This window comes from Cryptomeria japonica, chromosome 2 (genome assembly GCF_030272615.1).
Source record: "Cryptomeria japonica chromosome 2, Sugi_1.0, whole genome shotgun sequence".
NCBI lineage: Eukaryota > Viridiplantae > Streptophyta > Pinopsida > Cupressales > Cupressaceae > Cryptomeria > Cryptomeria japonica.
In genome coordinates, this window is record NC_081406.1 from 313282966 (window position 1) to 313291697 (window position 8732).

Sequence of the window (8732 nt, forward strand, 5' to 3'; positions counted from 1 at the left end):
ATGTTAAAATTAATGTAATCATATGTGAAATAGCAAATAAATCTGATCCATTGATTGCCATTGAAAGTCTCTTAATTAATTGAAAAGAAGATCTAAAATTAGGACCTTTTTATGAAAATAAATTTAAGTGTAGAAATTTGAATTTGTATTCGACCTTAAGGGGTGCAAAAATTGATAAAGTACGCCAATGTTTTGGATTTAAGCATAAAAATACAATCAATTCCAACTCCCAAAATTTCGGGAAAAAAGTTAGGGACCATGTGCAAAGTGCACTCGGTCCGTTCAACTTTTTTTGAAATTTTCAGGGATGATAGAAATTATGATTTTATTGGAGAATCCGAAAAAATTATCGATTTGGAGATGTCTAGATCGGTCAAACTAGTAGTCAAAGGTCGAATTAGGGTTTTGCCTTTTAACCACTTAATTTTCAGAATGAAAAGATAAATTTGAATTACAATTTTGAAATAGAAATCAGATCTGAAACAAGCAATTAAAATGCTACACTTCACAAGCTTAATTTTGTCAAAAAGAAAAATTAGCGTTTTTATGCAATTAACCTCTAAATTTTGTAAAAAGATTAAACATGGAAATGAATGTTTGAAATTCAAATTGCAATAATTCAGATCTAACAATAAGAGATCAGAATTAGAGTGTAAGACGTCGGGTTCACCAAAATGTAAAGTGGAAATTTGGACCCTAGTGACTCCCCACCTAGGAGAGAGAAAGGAAGTCACTAGGATGATTTTCACTTGGGAGAAACTTTACATTCAAAAGAGGGGCTTGAATCCACTAGATACAAATCCAAGGGAAACAAGGATATTAATTCCAAGTGGATTGAAAGGGTTGGAAAGTGATTTGCCCTCTTTTGCAAGTAGATATGTTGACTTGTTGACTATGTAGAAAAGGGAGATAAAATGAATGAAATGAGGAGCTACTTGTTCGAGATCGCTCTATAATTTTGGATCTGAGATATTCAAACTGATGTGGATCTACCCTACAAATTTGGAAAAAGTCATCGGGATCGTGTTGAAAGTGCACACGATCCTCCTCAGGCTCGGAAATACGATCTGTTTATCAAGTGCTTCAATTTTTCTCTTCATGGAACAAATGTTAATATTGATACGATTAATTTCTAAAAACAACCATTTAGACATTCTCAATTGGTCAATAGTTGCATCCCTAACAACACCAAATAGGTCCTTTACATTATTGTTACGATATATTGATGTAATGTTATAACCTTATGTAATATTTCTAGAAAGAGCATCTATTATCTCTTTCTTCCTTGTTCAAGTCAAAGAGTAGTGAAGCAAGCACAAATTTACACTTAGTCTGTGAATTCAATAATTTAAGCATTTATCTAATATCAAAAGTTTCAAATATTCTCTCTAACTTCATATTTTTGTCTTCGAAATTCTCTCAAAATTTTAACTATAAATACATTTCGAAGACTCAAACACATATCTTAGAGACTAAACAACATATTCGGGAACAAGCATGTAATATACATGATTACATCACTATCTCTTTATTCTTGTTCATTCCACTCCATAGATTGAAAAAGCAAAACACATGCATTCAATTCATAAATTTGAAAATAATCAATGATATATTTTACAACAAATACAACACAGCCATTTAATTGAAAATACTATCAAAATAATGTCTACACTCAGAGAAGGTGGTGTCTACACAACTATTTTATTTTATTGTAAAACACTTTTAACAAATAACAAGAGAATCATTTTGTTAGTTGGATAGCCATTTCGCTCAAACAACACCAAGGGAAGAGCACTAGTAGTTGTTATGGCTAACTTTGTTCACCCACAGATCTTAAACGATACATTGGATTTTGAGGATTTTTTTTGTTCTCTCTATGTGACTTAGTTGCTTATAGCTATTGTTTTGGCTTCTGGGTAGTAACGACACACATTGTAAGATCCATTAAATGTATGCAAGGGTAAAAAAATACACATTTCAAAGTGTCGCCTACTACCTACTTAAAGATGCCCCAATAACCATGCGCTTACAATTGCCAATACTTATTCACGAATACCCAATAGTCATGCACAAATATTCTAATAGTCATACTCAAATAAACGAATTATGAAACACAAACGACTATGAATACTTGTGAAATTTATTAAAAACTTTTAATTATCATTTTTTTAATTTCTTTAAAATAAAAAAAAATAGTTAAAAATCATTTTTCTATTAAAAAAAATCATCATAATATTAATAATAATAATAATAAATAAATAAAACTTCAAAACTAATACATACGCAACACTTGTCTTACAATTCAAATCCCCAAAAAATCTATTTAGACCAAGAATGTGACATTCTACAAAGCAAATTAAACACATGATGGTTTCCCATCGTTCAAAATTGAATGCCGTTGTGAGGTAGTTAATTTTAGATTGAAAGGTACCTGCTGACATTTCCATTAAAAGGAGTCATCATCTAGAGAGATCTATGAAATCTAATATATATCTTAGAGACTAAACAACATATTTAGGAACAAGCATGTAATATACATGTGATTACATCATTATCTCTTTATTCTTGTTCATTACACTCCATAGATTGAAAAAGAAAAACTCTAGCATTTTAATCGATAAATTTGAAAATAACTAATGATATATTTTACAACAAATAAAGTACAACAATTTAACTGAAAATACTATCAAAATGATTGTCTACACTCAAAGAAGGTGGTGTCTACACGACTATTTTATTTGATTGTAAAACACTTTTTTGGATATTTTGGCTTCTGGGTAGTAACGACACACGTTGTAGGATCAATGTGTATGCAAGGGTCAAAAAGTGCACATTTCAAAGTGTCGCTTGCTACCTACTTAAAGATGCCCCAATAACCATGCAGTTACAATTGCCAATACTTATTCACAAATACCCAATAGTCACGCACAAATGTTCTAATAGTCATACTCAAATAAACCAATTATGAAACAAAAAAATTAAAACTGAACAACTAAAAATACTTGTGAAATTTATTAATAAAAATCCACGTGCCGAAAAGGGTTTTTTTGTCTTTGTAAAGGGAGTTCAATCCTACAATTACAGCTGTGCACCTGCAACTTACACACAGAAAAGAAGGGAATAAGGATTGTGGATAGGGGTTTGCCTCAGTCAAACCCCGGTTGAGGAATCAACCTTGAAAGAAAGTAATTGCAAATTCTTAAATGTAAATAATGGAAATGTATACCTTGTAGATCTGCAATTGATGATGATGATTGATTTCCTTCTTGAATGTAATCACAAATGTTGTATGAAATGGCATGTAACATGAAAAAACCCTAACACACACATGCTTCCAAATGAATGTTGTAATGTTTCTCCAATGGATGAATGCAGAAAACACATGAAGAAGATATCTTGGTGGATGCTTGAAGACTTGAATGCTTGATGAAGACCTTTCGCTTGAATTTCTCTTATTATCCTTATCTTGCCCATGTATCGCGATCGTCCTCTGTCTCTATTGAATGAGGGAATTGAATCTACTTTTATACATGCCCAAGAGGATTACTTTTCATCCATCGAAGGCCGACAAAGGAAGATTGCAATCCCTGAAGAATCAAATTATGCAAAAGGGGCCGAATGGACCCATCTTAGGGTCTCCCTAAGAGGGAGGACAGGGGCGCCACACCCTTGTCGTACCCTATCTTGGGGCTCGAACGGGGTCTTAAGGCAGCATAAGGGTCACAATAGGAAGAGACTCGGGATGAAAGTGTAGAAAGAGGTCTTAGTCGAGAGAGAAGTGTAGTCGCTTAAGTGAGGACCTAAAATGTGTTCGAAATTACGGGGGTCAAAATTTTAGGACACACACACACACACGATGATAGAGAGCATGTAGAAGTGAGAAGATGTCACCCTTCTTTGATCCTTGTGCCTCCTCCCTCCTTTTTAGCTACCTTGGTTTGCTTCTTGGACATCTTCTCACTTATGCATGCTCTCTATTATCTTGATGATGGATCATGGAGTGTGATCCAAAACGTTGATGCAAAAAATTCACACACAATGTAATCCAGAAATAGTCAAGATTAATATCTCATGGATTGTGGAAGCTTGATGTCTGTTATCACTTCTAAGTTTGTTGATTATTTTAAATATGAAAAAAAGGTTCATGTGAAACTAACGAAAATTAATATATCATTAACCTTAGGATATAAATATATATTTGGATGACCTTTTCTATAATCAAACAAATATTAACTTATTTTACATCTTATCCTTGATCAACAGTTAGCAAAGTTGTCGATGATTACAAAAGAAATTCAAAATTAACAATTAAATAAAGATAATAATTACAAACCATAAAGAAAATATTTGGAAAATGATGAAAGAAAGGAATAAATGAACAATTCCACTAATAAATAGCACGTGTAAGTTTGCCAGTTACACACACACACACACACACACACACACACACACACACACAAATATATATATATATATATATATATATATATATATATATATATATATATATATATATATATATATATATATATATATATATATATATATATATATATATATATATATATATATAACTAATCATACCTATACACATAGTTGTATACCTATACACATAGTTATATTATGCTCATAGTTGAATTCAAAAAAAGCTTATTACACTTCTCCTTTTTGACAAAATTATCATATTAAAACTCCATGACAATATTGAAATCGCATAATATAAAAAATAAAATAAATCAATTCAAAAAAAAAATCTTTTTAAACTAAGAGTAAGAATGTGGCATACTATAAATCAAATCCAAAAAATAAGATTCATTGGTTATTTAACACAATATTTGAGATGGTTTGTGAATGCTTAAATAGTGTGATGGTGGTCACACTATTGGTTTTTATTATGGGTAAAACAAGTTTTGAGGGGACCTGAAACCTTATATACAAAATGTTGTCATAAGGATACTCACAACCAACCAATAGCCAACAATCAACAAAAACTCAAAAACACACAAGTGAGAAAGACACCAACATATAATAGCAAAAAATAGGAAGCATACCCACATGATACTAATGGGGTTTTTGAGGGCTTCCACAACCTTAGCCACTGATCAAGATTATGAGACAGATTATTTATATCATGCAAATCAATTTTTGCCTACTCCATGGACTTCTTTAAGTTGCCTCGAGGTTGAGTTTATAGGCCCTTCTCATTCTAGAAGACTTTGGAACTTGGAACTTCTGTAATTTTTCATCCATCACCTTTATGTTGTTCACAATGGTGTGAGTGGTTTTATAACTCATATTGACTACATTAATAAGATTATCATTAATATTCATCATCCTAGCCTCGAGCACTCCAATACATTCCTCATAATTAGTTTTTAAGATGTTGACATCTTTGGCAATTTTTATCAAAATCACCAATATTTTCTTCTCATCCTCCTCAGGGTCGGAAATACCATCTCTTTATCAAGTGCTTCAATTTTTCTCTTCATGGAACAAATGTTAATATTGATATGATTAATTTCTAAAAACAACCATTTAGACATTCTCAATTGGTCAATAGTTGCATCCCTAACAACACCAAATAGGTCCTTTACATTATTGTTACGATATATTGATGTAATGTTATAACCTTATGTAATATTTTTAGAAAGAGCACAAATTTACACTTAGTCTGTGAATTCAATAATTTAAGCATTTATCCAATACTTATTCACAAATACCCAATAGTCATGCACAAATGTTCTAATAGTCATACTCAAATAAACCAATTATGAAACAAAAAAATTAAAACTGAACAACTAAAAATGCTTGTGAAATTTATTAATAAACTTTTAATTATCATTTTTAAAATTTTTAAAAATTAAAAAATAATAAAAAATAAATTTTCTATTTAAAAACATCATAACTAACTTCGTGCATCCACAGATTATTAAAAACATCATTACAATATTAATAATAATAATAATAATAATAAAACAATACTTAAAAAAAAACTTCAAAACTAGTACATAAAGCTCTGAAGTGCGATCCAGAGAGATCTGCGAAATCTAATTTAGGTTGAAAACGATTTTAGGCGTACGTAATTTAATTTAATGTTATTGTGGGTGGCAAGTCTGGCTAGATCGCCTATCCTCTGCAATGCAATCTAATCTCTGGATACGGTGGGGCCCCCGCATTTGCATTTTTTTGCTTCTGCCGTGTTTTGTTGGGCTTGCCGTTGCCGCCGTTTTCTCCCTGGTTGCCGGTGTTCTTAATTTTTTATTTTTTTTAATATCTTTTAAATTATATATATATTATTTTTTTTATTTTTAATATATTCAATTAATAAATCATTAGTCTTTTAACATAGCAAAAAGACAGCTTAACAATCTATATAAAATTCTAACACTAACATTGACACAAATTCTAACACTAGCATATATAACTTTAATACATTATAAAAATTTAACACTAGATCTAATTTTAAGTTTAGTGTATATATCTTTAATAATTTTATATAACATTCTAACACCAATCATAATTTTATCCCAATTGCAACACTAAGCCTAACTCTAGCACTATTTATAAATCACCTTAACCTTAACCTTGACCCCAACTTTAAAATTAACACTAATTCTAACTCTAACTAACCAGACCATAACTTAACACTAACGCTATTTCTAACCCCAACCATAACTCTAAATCTATCTCTAACCCTATCCCTAATTCTAAAACTACCACTAATTATAATTGGACCCTAAACCTAGACCTAATTCTATATTTAATTGTAAATTTAATTGTAAAATTAACACTTTCTAATTGTAGCCCTAACCCTAACCCTTACCCTAAACTTATACCTATCTTATCACTAATTGTAACTCTATCCCAATAATAACTCCAACTCTAACCTTAACCATAACACCATTTCTAATCCCAACCTAACTCTAACTCTATCTCTAACACTAATATTTATTTAATCGAGAAACAACTTTTGATCTATTGAATGGATTGTGGAAATCTCTTATCATTAACTAACACTAACCCTAACTCTAGTCCTAATTATAATCCTTATGATAATTGCAAATAATTAAATTAACATAATTGTTCATACTAACCCTAATTCTAACCCTAGCATTAACCCTAATCTTAATTGTAAAGGTAACACTTACTAATAATAATTAATCAATTATCAACTCAATATAAATTATTAGTATTGGAAAGTAAAATAATTTAAATAGGGCTTCGGCCCTAGCTCACCCAGTCGTGGATCGCAACTTAAGGCGTGGGTATGCTCCCCATGGTCTTGAGTTCGAGTCCCCGATTGTGTTAACTCTGTGTGTGTTGCTACCTTGTGAATGGGTTGTACACACTGGGGGATTCCACGATAGTGAATATAAAATAATTTAAATTATTTTTTAGTAATAATTATAAATTAATTTATTATATAAATAAATAATAATATATCAATATTATTACTTATTTTAATATTAATATATTAAAAAAAGAAAAGAAATATAATATAAATAAAATATATTAAAAAATAAAAAATATAATATAATTAAACTACAGTTAAAAAACTATATATATTAAAAAAAAATCTTAAAAAATTATTAAAAATATAATTTAAAAGAAGAGGCCCTCGTTGAGGCCCATTCCCGTTTTTTTAATTATATATAATATAATAATTAATTTAAATAATATAATATTATAATTAATTAAAATAAATAATATAATTAAAATAAATCATTTAAAATAAAAATGTTAAATTATTTTATAATTGAAAATAGTAAATATAATTTAGTAATGGTTATCATTGAGTTGGGTTTATTATTTAATTTTGTTTAGGGTTATTTTAGCATTCAATTATGTTTAAGTATGTTTAAGGTTATTAGGGTTACTATTTGATTTAGGTTACAATTTGGTTGTGTTAGTATTCCATTCTTTAAGTATTAAATTATGTTAAAGATTAATGTTCAATTTGATTTAAAGTTTACTTATGTTAAAAATTAGCATTCAATTTATCTTAGTATGAGGGTTAAATTTTGTTAAGGATTAGGGTTATAATACAATTTGGTTTAATGTTTAGGTAGGTTTAGGGATAGGGTTTAACATGCTTTAGGGTTATGGTTGATTTTGATATAGTGTTAGGTTAAGGGTTCAATTTGGTTTTGTATTAGTGTTTAATTTGGTGTAGTCTTAAATTAGGTTGAAGTTTGGCATTCCATTTCAATTTAATGTTCAATTATTTTAAAAGTGAATATTCAATTATGTATATTGTTATTTTACAATTCAATTTGGTTAAGTATTAGGGTTAAATTTGGTCAAGGGTTAAGATTAATGTCCAATTTGGTTTAGTGTTTAGTTAGGTTTAGGGATAGGGTTTAATATGACTTAGGATAATGATTTAATTTGATTAAGTGTTTGGTAGAGGGTTAAATTTTAATTATAGTTAATGGATAGGGTTTAATATGATTTATGTTTAATTTTTGCTTACAATTTAGTGGTATCTTAAGGTTGGATATTTGTTTTAGTGATAGGATTAGTGTTTAATTTTGTTTAATGTTAAATTAGATTAAAAGGTAGGTTTCAATCTGGTTTTGGTTTAATTTTAATATAAGGAGTTAAATAATTTAACTCTATTTTTAATTAATCAACTTTTTTGAACCTTGTGCTTTGAAAATCATTGTATTTATTATTATTAAATTAATAAATTGATTACAAATAGAATGCACAAAACATTTATAGATTAATAC